Source organism: Podarcis bocagei (assembly GCF_964188305.1).
Source record: "Podarcis bocagei genome assembly, chromosome: 8".
Classification (NCBI taxonomy): domain Eukaryota; kingdom Metazoa; phylum Chordata; class Lepidosauria; order Squamata; family Lacertidae; genus Podarcis; species Podarcis bocagei.
Window position 1 is genome coordinate 12,774,854 of NC_138133.1, and position 14,887 is coordinate 12,789,740.

Here is a 14,887-nt window from a genome sequence, read left to right on the forward strand (position 1 = left end):
AGAGCTGGACTATAAAGAAGGCTGGTCGCCGAAGAATTGATGCTTTTGAATTATGGTGCTGGAGGAGACTCTTGAGAGTCCCATGGACTGCAAGAAGATCAAACCTCTCCATTCTGAAGGAAATCAGCCCTGAGTGCTCACTGGAAGGAGAGATCCTGAAGCTGAGACTCCAATACTTTGGCCACCTCATGAGAAGAGAAGACTCCCTGGAAAAGACCGTGATGTTGGGAAAGATTGAGGGCACAAGGAGAAGGGGACGACATAGGACGAGATGGTTAGATAGTGTTCTTGAAGCTACCAGCATGAGTTTGACCAAATGGCGGGAGGCAGTGGAAGACAGGAGTGCCTGGCGTGCTCTGGTCCATGGGGTCACGAAGAGTCGGACACAACTAAACAACAACAAACAGTAATCCTTCTAGCTGGTTAATTGGTTCGGCAACTTCTATGCACATGATGTGTGATTTTAATTATTTTCCCCAAGAGTTAAATGATAACTAATCAGAGGCAGCTAGAAGAGAGCTATGAGATTCAGGTGAGGGTCAGATGCCTTGTCAATCCCAGCAGGTATATAAGAGGACGACCCGGGCCTCCACCCTGCCCACCATTCTCCTGAAAAGAAAAAACCTAGCATGGAAGACTAGTGTATAGTAAGCAGATCTGAAAGGGCCACAAAGGGTAAACCACCCAAAAGGTATGCTGAAGAGTTTGCTAAAACAGTCATAGCAGATACAGCTGTTGTTAGTAACTCAGCAGTGGATTAAAGGGTTATATAATGCCTCAAAAATGTGGTTTCTCATTTGAAATTACTGTTGAAATGTGGAGAAATTTAGAGAAATCTAAACCCAAGTATATTTATTTTAGAATTTAAACAATCTTTAGATTCATCACTGCAAATTACGTTTTTCGGTCATAAGAAGAAGCAGAGTACAGTATGAGCCAGTTGACAAATTCTTAGTAGACGAGTATTGCAATTCCATTAAATTGTTATTATACAAAACTAAAATGAACTGTTGTGAGTGTGTATGTATTTATGAATTATAATTTCCAGCTGAGATTGGCCTTCTAAGTGGCTTGCAATTAAAATGCACACAGAGATACATTTATGACAGAAGTATATGGAGGCAATATATGGCAAAGTCTTCTGGCCCCTGACAGTTGAGGTCACAGTACAGATTCCAGGCTCTTCCCAATAGATTTTCAGATGGACTTGTGGGGCTTGTTGATGGTCAAGATGCTGACCTACAGAAGCAGCTCTCCAATTATTTAGTAAAGGCAATATATTTTGCATTCAACAAAGCTATTCACTTTTTAGCTGTTTGTTTTCATAAATGTTCAGTAATTAATTAAAAATAACAGGATGCAACAGTGATTCCCATTCTTGAGTCTTTATCTTATTCTTGGGGGAGATACAGATGCATGGAGTGTGTGTCTCTGCCTTCCTGCGTAGAGCAGTTAGAGACCCACAATATCCTCCATGTTTTCCCGACAGTTCACTTGCCCCTTTGGCCAATGTCAAAATTTGAAACTGGCATAGCTGCTGGGTGCCTGAGCTATGGGATGTGGCTATGGTGGGCCTGAGAACTGTCTCTCTTGGATCTGCTCATGGACAATATAGAAACAGAAAGATGGGATCCTCACCTGGTGCAGCATGGGACAAAAGGATGGGAGACAATGGGAGACAGATGATCAGTCAAGAATCAAGCAACCACCACCAGGACAAAAAAAGGACTTGCATGTACTTGAGCCATATTTTTAGTTGACATATCTTTTGGAAGTTTTTACCCTTGTTAACAAAAGAAGACTTGTTAACAAAGGTAAACCTCAAAAAGATTTGTCAACACAAAACATGGCTCACATACTTGGTTCAAGTCTTTTTTTTTGTTCTGGTGCCAGATATGAGACTATATTATGAGGCATCCTCTCTTTGTTGATTGAAGGAATGGATGACATTAGAAAATTCACATATTCTAGACTTAGAAGATCATGACAATATTTATGGTAGGCACGCTTATCTATGGTATGAAAAGGCAAAGGTTCCTAAAGGATTTCCAAATCATATAATTGGGGAAAACTTGTATAGCGTATGGGATAAATATAAGAATTTATTAGTGGCAAAAACACCACTTTGGTTCTCACCGTTCGAAGCTATAGCGGTAAAGAAAAAGAGTATGATAGAAGGGTGGACAACGTACAGAAATTTATTGAAACAAGAGGGAGGAGAGTATAAATTAAAAGAATTTAAGGAATTATCAGGAAAATTAACAACATGGATACAAGATCATCATTTGAATGAACTATTTCAGAAAGATAGGACACAATGGTTTGGGGAACAAATATCACAATTAGAGAGAGACCTGTTGGAATGTAATGTAAAAGTGCTGTCTAAAATGTATAAAATATTGTTGGAATGGGAAACAAAGGATGAGCAAGTAAAATCTTCAATGATACATTGAGCAATAGATATTGGTCATAATATAGACATAGAAGCATGGGAACGATTTTGGAATATGGATACAAAACATAGCTCAAGTAGGTACATGAAACAAGCCGTGAGGGGGAGGAAAAAGCAATCCAAAACGCTATTGCGTAACCCTATTGTTGTCCAGTTATGAAGATAATTCAATTCTAGAAATGCATCTGTTGATTCTAATGGCCTTGCTGTGGGCTTGATACAGTGGTACCTTAGGTTACAGATGTTTCAGGTTACCTTGTTGTTGTTGTTTAGTCATGTCTGACTCTTCGTGACTCCATGGACCAGAGCACACCAGGCACTCCTGTCTTCCACTGCCTCCCGCAGTTTGGTCAAACTCAAGTTGGTAGCTTTGAGAACACTGTCCAACCATCTCGTTCTTTGTCGTCCTCTTCTCCTTGTGCCCTCCATCTTTCCCAACATCAGGGTCTTTTCCAGGGAGTCTTCTCTTCTCATGAGGTGGCCAAAGTATTGGAGTCTCAGCTTCAGGATCTGTCCTTCCAGTGAGCACTCAGGGCTGATTTCCTTCAGAATGGAGAGGTTTGATCTTCCTGCAGTCCATGGGACTCTCAAGAGTCTCCTCCAGCACCATGATTCAAAAGCATCAATTCTTCGGTGATCAGCCTTTTTTATGGTCCAGGTCTCACTTCCATACATCACTACTGGGAAAACCATAGCTTTGACTATACAGACCTTTGTTGGCAAGGTGATGTCTCTGCTTTTTAAGATGCTGTCTAGGTTTGTCATTGCTTTTCTCCCAAGAAGCAGGCATCTTTTAATTTCGTGGCTGCTGTCACCATCTGCAGTGATCATGGAGCCCAAGAAAGTAAAATCTATCACTGCCTCCATTTCTTCCCCTTCTATTTGCCAGGAGTGATGGAACCAGTTGCCATGATCTTCGTGGTTTTTTTTATGTTGAGCTTCAAACCGCCCTAAAAAACTTCCCTTTTTGCTGGTTGGTGCAGATTATTACAGCACCTTTTCCTGCTATTATTATGTACTCTACCAGCAGTGTATCTTCTCCTTAAATCCAAATGAGTTTCAAAGTAAGGGAGGGTGGGAAAGAAGCCAAGAGCCCAAAGAAAGGAGTTTCTCTTATGGTGAAGAATCTATGGTGCAGAAAGGCCATTTCAAGGTTACTCTTTGACAGAAGAGAAGCAGGAATAGAAACAGAGGCCATGTATGCAAGAGTGAAAGGATATTTAGAAACCAGGGAGGATCACAAGAAAATGATGAGAGGCACAGCTGTAGCTTAGTAGCAGTTTTAGCTGGCAAAATTTTGCTTAACATAACAATAAAGTGCTTTACACACACACACAGCCCTGGCAAAATGGTATTTTCTGGAAACGAATACCTTGTTATGATACAAATAGAGCAGAAAAATGATATTTCTTCTTTTTGCTTTTATGACATTTAAAAGGTTTATTTTTAAACCATGTGCTTACAATATTTATTTTACATTGTTTTGTGACTACCCTCAGAAAGCAGAAAAAGATGTATACTGTACAAATATGTACACTCTAAAACAAACGGTTTGCATTTTCTGAAGAAGAATCATTCTGTCAACTGGCGAGGGGTCATTTCCCCCTGTGTGTGCAGAAGCTGCAAAGAAGAAGAGTCAGAAGAGGAAACAGCAGCCATTTCTAGGACTGAGTTGTTGTCATCATGAGGATGGGTTTGTCCTTATGTACCTCTTTTTAAGGCTTCTCCTTCTGTGCCTATGAACACAAGGCAGGAGGCGAGATCTGAATCACTAACACTGCTGTAAGCCTTTCCTCAATGACATTTTAGAGAATCTAAAGTTGACTCTCTTTTAAAATACAGTGGTAACTCAGGTTACATACACTTCAGGTTACATACGCTTCAGGTTACAGACTCCGCTAACTCAGAAATAGTACCTTGAGTTAAGAACTTTGCTTTGGCATAAGAACAGAAATTGTGCTCCGGCGGCACGGCGGCAGCAGGAGGCTCCATTAGCTAAAGTGGTGCTTCAGGTTAAGAACAGTTTCATGTTAAGAGCGGACCTCCGTAATGAATTAAGTACTTAACCGGAGGTACCACTGTACTTAAAAAATAATAATGAGGCACAGTCTCTGATACTTTAGTCACATCCTAGGCACTATATACCAGTTCCCTATTCTGAATCTTGCAGTTTCTCTTTCAAGTCGATATTCTTCAGACTTCCTAATGACCTTATGTTGTATGAAGATGGATAGAGCTGCCTCAGTTTATCTGGTCCCACTTTACCAACATATTCTGGGGTCCACTCACTGGCCATCCCTCTTCTTTCAAATCTCCCAGTAAATTCTCATGCACCTCTCAAATCGGCTTACTTGCTGGCCTTCCCTTTCTCATAAACTTGTTTCTCTATAATATCTGGTCCTCTGATTTTCCATCACCTTTGCTGTTCCTGAGCAGCAGCAGAAGAGGAGCCAATATAGGATAAAACTAAGAAGGGGGGGGGGAACAAACCCCTTTTGCTAGTGCAGTACATTTACTGCACATTATACAAGTGTTATTGCATAGGACCTGAGATTTGGGTAGCTCTCCTTTGTACTGAATTAAACCCGTTTCCTTTTACAGTAGGATTTGCATGAATGTCAAGAAAATCAACCACTTGAGCAGGGAAATTCCTATACAGTGGTACCTCGTGTTGCGTAACCTCCAGGTTACAGAATCTTCAGGTTACGGCCACAGCAAACCTGGAAGTGTATACTTCCGGGTTTCTCTGCTTGTGCGTGCGCAGAAGCGTTCTATCATGCCGTGTGTATGCGCAGAAGCGGCGCCTCTAGTTGTGGATTTTTCAGGGCGTGCATGGCGCCCCAAAATGAACTAAATCCGTAACCAGAGGTACCACTGTATCCTATGCCAATTCCAATGTAAAGCTTATGTATCTCCATCTCTAAGAGTAGTTTACTCATTCAAGGAGTGAGAGGCAAATAACCCTGTCTCCCTCTCAAATGCCTTTCACTCCTTGAAAGAGTAACTAAGATAGGTTGCCCAATGACCTCCTTCTTCCTCCAAGGCAAACTCTGTGTATGGAACGCTCTGCAAAAGAAAGAAAGGAAATACACAGTTGACCATACCACCAGGCCCTGCAGACATCAATCCACACTAGGTCACATATACAGCTCAACATAAATATGTCAAGCCTCCAGCTGAGAAATAGAACAAAACTATTGGGGGGCAGGCGTTCCACCCCATCTCTCACTTGGGGCATTCACAGTCCCTTCCCTGCCCCACCTCATACCCAAGGTTTAGAAATTCTCTGGCACACCGCAGTCTCTAACACTGGACACCCCAGAAACATTAAACGAATGTTTCCCAAACTTGGGTCTCCTGCTGCTTTTGGACTACAGTTCCCATCATCCCTGACCACTGGTCCTGCTAGCTTGGGATGATGGGAGTTGTAGTCCAAGAGCAGCTGAAGACCCAAGTTTGGAAAACACTGCATTAAACCTATGTCTGTCATACTTGCCTACACACATCCAAATACATGCTACATACAATAAACACACACATGTAATGCCCACAGGTAGGGGGAGGAAATGTGATGGCTTGGGAATCTGATTCAGAAGCTGAACCGGAGGAATCCCAGCCTGTACCAGGGCCGGCTGAGCCGGGGCAGGGCCTTGAATCTGAAGGGCCTGCACCTGTGCTGGATCCTCAGGAGCAGACACCAGATGAATCCACTCTGGCTCCAAGGGTGATTGAGGACCCATTGCCTGCAGGTGCTCCTCTCCCAGCTCTGTCAGGGGAAGGTGAGGCAGCCTCTGGCTCCAGTAACCCTCCAGCCTCTCCTGAGCTGCAGAGGTTCAGGGCAGAGAGGTGGAGGGAACTAAGTTCTATCGGAGGAGTGCTCGCCTCCAGGCCAGGAGAGGGGAGTCACCTGTGGGCCGGGACTGCCCTAGGCCCCAGAGGAGTTAAAGGCGAGTCAGCCCAGTCCCAGGTTGCAGGAACAACGTTGTTGGAAACCTGTTTCTGCCAGACCCAGACCTGTTTTTCTGGAGTTCCCTACCATGCCCAGCTTCTTGCTTTGGACCCCGCTTCGCCCTTGGTGGACAGTCTCCAGACCCTCGACGCAGGACCGGACTCTGACCACGCCTCACGGTACCCCCCCCCCCGGGACCAGCACAGGAAACCATGGTAGAATGGTGCCCTTTCCCCAACCCTGAAGTGACAACCCCAAAGGGATGATACCTTTCAGGCTTGTTCTCACCAAATGGTAGCCTGCCACATTGCATCTGCTTCTGCTTTTGTGGTTCTTGAGCCAGGTGATGTAAATTGGCTGAAGGTGAAGAGGTTTCTAGGCCTGCTTCTCTCAACTGCAAGGCTGGCTTGCTTGATGGTGAGAGGCTTGCCTGTTGGTATGGGCAACTAGAAGCAGGTACAAGCCTAGCAGGAGGGAGGCGTTAGATGTAGATGCTTAGAGATGTCGAAGGCTCTCCTCCTTACTCCACCCCCTCTCCTGTTCACCTCTCTGCCCCAAGCTGTAGAATGACTGGAATCAATTTACAGTGGTGCCCCGCAAGACGAACGCCTCGCAAGACGGGAAACCCGCTAGACGAAAGGGTTTTCCGTTTTGGAGGCGCTTCGCAAAATGAATTTCCCTATGGGCTTCCTTCGCAAGACGAAAGCCCATAGGGAAATCTCCGGGACAGCGGGGAAGCGCAGCGCTTCTTCCCCACTGTCCTCGGACCTCCTCCGAAGGCTGGCGGTGGGGCGGAAAGCCCTTCTCCCCGCGCCAGCCTTCGGAAGGCTCCTCCGAAGGCTGGTGGTGGGGCGGAAAGCCCTTCTCCCCGCGCCAGCCTTCGGAAGGCTCCTCCGAAGGCTGGCGGTGGGGAGAAAAGCCCTTCTCCCCGCGCCAGCCTTCAGAAGGCTGTTCCGAAGGCTGGTGGTGGGGCGGAAAGCCCTTCTCCCCACGCCAGCCTTCGGATGGCTGTCCTGAAGACTTGCGGTGGGAGGAGGGTTTTCCTTCCCACCGCCAACATTCAGAATGCTGTTCTGAATGTTGGCGGTGGGGAGGAAAAACCCTCCTCCCACCGCAAGCCCCGGGAACAGAGGAGAAGCGCTGCGCCCCTTCCCCTCTGTTCCCGTACCTGTCCTGAAGGCTTGCAGTGGGGAGAAAAGCCCTTCTCCGCACCGCCAGCCTGGCAAGCGGTTTTCATAGGAACGCATTAATTGATTTTCAATGCATTCCTATGGGAAACCGTGCTTCGCAAGACGAAAAACTCGCAAGAAGAAAAAACTTGCGGAACGAATTAATTTCGTCTTGCGAGGCACCACTGTATTGGCTATCAGGAGAGTTCATTTACTTACATTGCAGTCCTTAAGAATGAGCAATATTTGATTTTTTTTTTTAATATTACAGTATAAGTAATGATTTCCTACTGGGATCATTGCTTTTTGGGATTTCAATACTGTTATCTTTTTTATTAAGACAATACAGAAAGAAGTCTCTGTCATTTTAAGGAGCTTCAACTGCCCATTTCCCCCTTAATAACCCAAGTATTAAGAATCAGCAGTTTTGCTTAGTGCAATGAACAGGAAGAGATTACGAATGTCTCTACAGAGAACATAGCAACAGACCAGTTATTGAAGCCTGAAATAGAAAGAGCATGTTAACTATGCTGAATCCAAAAGCAGTTTCATGCTTTGTTTTTATTTAAAAAAATATTTATTTCCCCAAAGTGGAAGCTGCTAGTATTTGCAGGGTTGCACAAAAATAACGCAGGCTCTCCATAGGTTGTGTGTGTGTGTGTGTGTGTGTGTGTGTGTGTGTACACACTCAGGGCTGATTTTACAAAACAAATACTGATTGAGTGGTGACAACATAGCTAGGTATATTTTACTCCCCACCCACTCCTTGCCTCGAGTTCAGTTCTCTATTCATTTAACAACTTCTCAGGTCTACTGCCTTTACACAACTAAATTGATCCTATAGCCTATGGCATAATTATGCTGGTCCCGGGGGGGGGGGTTACCGTGCGGCAAAGTCCATGTCCGGTCCGAGGCTGAAGCAGGGTCCAAGGCAGGGAGTCGGGCGTGGTCAGGAACTCTGGCAGAAAGCAGGACAGGGTGCCAGCAGGAACAGGTAACCAACGATGTTGCTCCCGCAACCTGGGACTGGGTGGGCTGGCCTTGATCTCCTCTGAGGCATAGAGCGGCCCCGGTCCACAGGTGACTCACCTCTCCTGGCCTGGAGGCGAGCACTCCTCCTGCGAGAACTTAGTTCCCTCCGCCTCTCTGCCCCGAGCCTCTGCAGCTCAGGAGAGGCTGGAGGGTTACTGGACCCAGAGGCAACCTCACCTTCCCCTGACAGGGCTGAGAGTGGAGCACCTGCAGGCAATGGGTCCTTGATCACCTCCAGAGCCAGAGTGGATTCAGCTGGTGTCTGCTCCTGAGGATCCGGCACAGGTGAGGGCTTCTCAGGTTCAAGCCCCTGCCCCAGCTCAGCCGGCCCTGGAGGCGGGGACTCCTGTTCAGGCTGGGATTCCTCAGGTTCAGCCTCTGAATCCGATTCCCAGGCCATCACAAGGAGAAAGCTTCTAGATACCTATAATCCAAATACTGAATGAAAGAAAAGTGACTGCCTCACTCATGGCTTATATTAGAGTTCTTGACTCCCTCGGAGGACCAAGAGAGCTGGTTCCTGGAAGACATCAGATGTTGGCTTGATGGACCACTGTTAAGAACGACAGAAGCTTGTTGCTATGTTATTGATTTCAAAGGCACTGTTTGGAATTCCAGGAAGTGAATGGCAGAGAACCATCCTTCCAGGAAAGAGATAAACTATAAAACATTCATAATAAATACAGAAAGGTGATCAAATTCTCAGATGGGGTGGCAGTGATAAGTTAAAGATAACATTTAAGTAATGAATGAAAAATATTTTTATCATGGTCTTGCTTAATCTTGAGACATTTAGACATTCATAACACTGTCGCATTCCTCAGCTGCACAAAGTCTGCTTTGCAGAGCTGCATGTGTGCAAGTTTCTTACCTTTGCTTCTCCCTTGCAGACAACTCTCTTCATGTGTAAGGGAGATTTTTGTCTGGATCACAATAGGGGAGGGGTTTAGTTCCGTCTTTACACCTCCTGCACATGAAATTGAAAAGCACATTTAATTTCTTGTGTAGTTTGGCCCAAAGGACATACATTGCTGGAACTGAATTATCTGGTCCTTCAACCATCCTTGAATATTTCAGATATATAAGTTTCTAACTGCAGATACTTCACTTTTTGAAAGGAATCAGGCTAACGAAATGCATGAATAGAAAAGAAAACCAGATAATTCTAGTATACAAAAAATAAAGGAGGAGGATAAAAAGCCCAGACTTCTAAGCAATCTTGTGAACGCTACTAATAATGCATTTTTAATACACAGAGAAATGAGTAGAGAAGTCAAAATAGCCCCTCGGGCTATTAAAAACAAATCTCAGTGCCTTTTTATCATACATACTGTAGGATTATTGAATGCTTGTAATTAAAGCTGTCTTCATGTTTTCAGTTTTATCACCTAAAAGCCAAACAAACAAAAGGAGTCTGCATTACCATCAACTTAACCGAAGAGCAAATGTTAAATCCCATTTGAGCCTTTCTGATAATAGATATTTTCGTAACCCATATTTAAGCAGGCATGCAGTTGAGCTTTTATGGATGATGTTTAAAGTTTAATGCACAAAACACACAGCTTCTCGTTGCTACAATAATTTAGACATTAGCAAGATCTACACTTGTCAGATTGCTTGGGTAATTTTATGCTGGTGGAATTGTTTCGGAAATGTCAGTGGAGAAAATGGGAGCGTGGCATTGTGTCCAAAATGTATTTTGGGATGTGAAGAATTAGGTGATAAAAGCTGTTGGACTTATAATACCCTGTTCTGTATACCATAGGAACAATTGGGCGTGTGATGTGTGTGAAGTCATCATGATAAAGTATCACATTTGGGGGGGAAACAAACTTTTATAATTGTTTGGCATTCTGCAGAAATGCATTATTCTCAGTAATAATGTTGAAAAGACTAAACACATAGTTGAACTGCAATGAATTGGCAACTCTTATGGCAACTCAACTGGTTTTCCCAGTAGTGATGAGCTGGACCATAAAGAAGGCAGATCGCTGAAGAATTGATGCTTTTGAATTATGGTGCTGGAGGAGACTCTTGAGAGTCCCATGGACTGCAAGAAGATCAAACCTCTCCATTCTTAAGGAAATCAGCCCTGAATGCTCACTGGAAGGACAGATCCTGAAGCTGAGGCTCCAATACTTTGGCCACCTCATGAGAAGAGAAGACTCCCTGGAAAAGACCCTGATGTGGGGAAAGATGGAGGGCACAAAGAGAAGGGGACGACAGAGGACGAGATGGTTGGATAGTGTTCTCGAAGCTACCAGCATGAGTTTGACGAAACTGTGGGAGGCAGTGGAAGACAGGAGTGCCTGGTGTGCTCTGGTCCATGGGGTCACGAAGAGTTGGACATGACTAAATGACTAAACAACAACAACAACATGTGGGTTACACGAGGGACAATCCTATAGGAAGTTCCGCTGGAACGAGCAGCTTTGAATGCAGTGGCTCTTTGGCTCAGCCAGCATTAAGTCCCCAACCACAGCTCAGCCAAATATACGTTTTTTGGTGGCAAGGAGAAATGTAGGTACAAAAAGGAGAACTCCTGGATGCCAAAATAGAAGTTTGGAGCAAGTACTCTTTGGTGGGAGAACCACAGCAGAGATTTAAAATCACAAAATATTCAGCAAAGCAAAGCATGGGAATAGAGGCTGTTAAACCTTTAAAATATGCCCTTGTGAGTTCTAAAACGTACCCCTTCAGTTAGCATAGGGAAAAAATACATCACATATTTGGTAAGTTAAAAAATGGTTTACTTATAAACTCTCCAAAGGTCAGTTTCAGGTGCTTTCCCATAAAGCATTCAGAAAATGTTGCACAGGCAGTAAAACTTGGCTTAGTTCCAAACTTCCTAAATAAGAGTGGCTTGTTAGAGCCATGCAGTCTGAACTTGAAGCAACCAGCTCAGACCACTTGACTCGCTGAGCTTCTCTGGTAGACTGACGTACAACAACAGGCTTGATTACCTTCTTCCTAAGGTGAGGGGGAGTGACCTATCTAAGTCTAGCAGGACGGCTTACTCTATGGCATTAACCCCTTCCTGAATTAATTAGACTTAAGCATGTTGGTTATGTGAGGCTAGTTATCCCCCAACACTAACATAACTTGTTCACTCTCACTCAGCCAGGGCTCAGTTGCCGAACTAAAGCTGGTTTAAGTCAAAACGGAAGTTATACTCAGAACAGAGCACGTTCGGCTTCCAAAAACAGCTCCAAAACCAGTACACTCATTTCCGGGTTTGAAGTGTTTAGATTCGAAGTAGTTTGAGAACTAAGCTGTTTGAAAACTGAGGTACCACTATATTTATTTTTCCCCTGGTGGTGATTTTCTTGAGTCAAAATGAGAGTACCCCAAAACATTTATTTTTTTGAAAAAAAGCACTGAGTTATACCATAAAATTATATATCATCTGAAAGATAATTTAATGAAGAATGTAATGAAGGATTATTTATTCTGACAGCAGTCATAAAGAAGAAACGTGAAACACACAGAAAAAATGAGATATACAAGTTAAATTGCCGTGTTGGCACTTTGTGATAAATAAGTGGGTTTTGGGTTGCACTTGGTCTCTAAAAGGTTCGCCATCACTGCCCTAAATCCACCTCTGGAGTATTCTCCAGTGAATATTGTAGAATTAAATTTTGTGTCAATATGCAAAGAATCACGCTGGTATTTATTGCTTTACACTGCTCTTGGCTCCCTTTATAAGCCACGTGATACAACTTCCTTTGAAGTGCATGATGCGAGAGACTGCATATTTGTAAGTTTGCCTCATGTCAAAAATCTCCATGCCCATGTTTTCAGTAACCAGACTATGAGGCAGAGGGGACACCCACACACTTTTCAATAATGTGGCCCTGCATTTATAATCTAAAATTGCACAATCACAATATCTAAGAGTCATGCAGGGGTGGGCAAACACGCCAAGTTCAACTTCTCTCTGTTCCTCCATCTTGAATCTAGTTCTTCACATTTCAACATTTAAAAAAGTCCTCATGATAAACACATTTTGGGGTGCAACTTCCTCTAATGTACGCACTGCTGCATTTATATGCACACCTTACCACAGTATATGAATTTTTTTACTTGGCTGGACAACTGCACTTCAAGCAATGGGAGAATTGTGGGTTTTGAAGGGTGGATGTGTTTGGAGTTGCATATTGTGAACTGAATCAAACTGCTCCACTCCTAGGACTTATATCTGCATTTTGCATTTGCTCTCAGAATGGGTCTTTACCATGAATATCTTTGTTCTTAGGGTTTCAGTTTTGTTTCAAACATATTTCATGCCTTTGTGTTCTGTTTTAAATAATCCTATGTGTAATTTGCCTTGATATGGTTGTTTGGAAGGCAATTAATAAACCAGTGGTGATAATCATAATACTACATCTGGGATGAGGCTGGCTTGAAGTCCAGTTTGTCTTTGTTTAGAAATCAAGCACTGGGTTCAAGTGCACATATTTGAGCTTAACTGTTTTTCTTTTATATTCCAGACATGAAAACACTTTCTTGAATCTGAAATGGATTTTCCTGTGTGCTACAATTAGTTCCGGCACATGTATTATGACTTCAGGAGATGGATTTTTCTTGCTGCCTTTTGATGAACAGCACATTATTGAGAAACTAAACAAAGTAATAAATTACATTTAGCTGGTACAGTTTTTTCTCCAGCAAAAATACATTATTTATCTCCATTTAAGAATGTTTTAAAATACAAATGAGTTTCTAAATCTTGTTTAATTACTTCTGTTTTGCAAAGAGGCCCTTCTAAAGAGAACAGCTTATTGCAAAATAGAAGTTAAAAAAACACACTTTTAAGTTCATTGATTTTTTCAATACTTGCTGCATTTAGTGTTATCTGTACATGCTAAATTAATAAATGCCTGTCCATTCATGTTCCCTAAAGAAAAATGGTTATGATGGTCAGCAGGTGACATTTCTATGAACTTAATAAATGCATTAATTTTGTAATCACGGAGGCCTTGCATATTGTTCAAAGGTTTTGCTTTCCAGAATATGCTGTCCCTAACCATACATTGAAAAGATTCATACTTATTCCCTAGCTATGCTTTGAACACAGTCTGAGGAAGTATTAGTACCACTCTTCTCTGCCTTTGTCAGACCACGCCTGGAATACTGTGTCCACTTCTGGGCACCACAAGTTAAGAAGGACATTGACAAGTTGGAATGTGTGCAGAGGAGGGCAACCAAGATGATCAAGGGCCCGGAAACCAAGCCTTATGAGGAATGGTTGAAGGAGTTGGGCAAGTTTAGCCTGGGGAAAAAGAGACCGAGAAGAGATATAATAGCCCTTTATATATTTGAAGAAGGCTATCTCACGGATGATGGAGCAAGCTTGCTTTCTCCTGCTCTGGAGGGTAGGACTCGAACCCATGGCTTCAAGCTACAAGAAAGGAGATTCCGATACTTACCTAGTGGGGGAGACACCTTGATCATGAAGGAGGTTTTCCCAAGGTGAGGCTCATCCATTGCACTGTGGGTGTGCTGACCCCTGCGATTTCCCCAAATGCGGGGATTGCGTTTGCGTTTTCCTCTGATAACTGGTATGCAAAAATAAAAACAGAAATAAAAGTACTAGAAAAAATACAGCTTTTTGCAATTTTAAAATAGAATAGAATAGAATAGAATAGAATAGAATAGAATGGTCAAAGGCCTGGAAACGATGCCTTATGAGGAACGGCTAAGGGAGCTGGGCATGTTTAGCCTGGAGAAGAGGAGGTTAAGGGGTGATATGATAGCCATGTTCAAATATATAAAAGGATGTCACATAGAGGAGGGAGAAAGGTTGTTTTCTGCTGTTCCAGAGAAGCGGACATGGAGCAATGGATCCAAACTACAAGAAAGAAGATTCCACCTAAACATTAGGAAGAACTTCCTGACAGTAAGAGCTGTTCGGCAGTGGAATTTGCTGCCAAGGAGTGTGGTGGAGTCTCCTACTTTGGAGGTCTTTAAGCAGAGGCTTGACAACCATATGTCAGGAGTGCTCTGATGGTGTTTCCTGCTTGGCAGGGGGTTGGACTCGATGGCCCTTGTGGTCTCTTCCAACTCTATGATTCTATGAAAATAAAATAAAGGAGATTGCGACTAAATGTCAGGAAGAACTTTCTGACAGTAAGAGCTGTTTTAAGTGGAGCAGTCTCCCTCGGGAGCTTGTGGACTCTCCTTCCTTGGAGGTTTTCAAGCAGAGGTTGGATGGCCATCTGCCATGGATGCTTCAGCTGAGATCCCATCATTGCAGAGGGCTGATCCCTTCCAGCTCTATAATTC

The 14,887-nt window shown here is 43.5% G+C and overlaps 1 long non-coding RNA gene across 1 annotated transcript; it reads right to left on the reverse strand.

Annotated features, from left to right (window-relative positions):
* Positions 1 to 7,914: 7,914 nt before the first annotated feature.
* On the reverse strand, positions 7,915 to 14,020 carry LOC308594020. Its single transcript, XR_014011231.1, has 3 exons — positions 13,652 to 14,020; positions 9,934 to 9,990; positions 7,915 to 9,569 (listed from the first exon to the last, which is right to left on the reverse strand). It is a non-coding gene; the product is annotated as an uncharacterized lncRNA (long non-coding RNA).
* Positions 14,021 to 14,887: the final 867 nt, after the last annotated feature.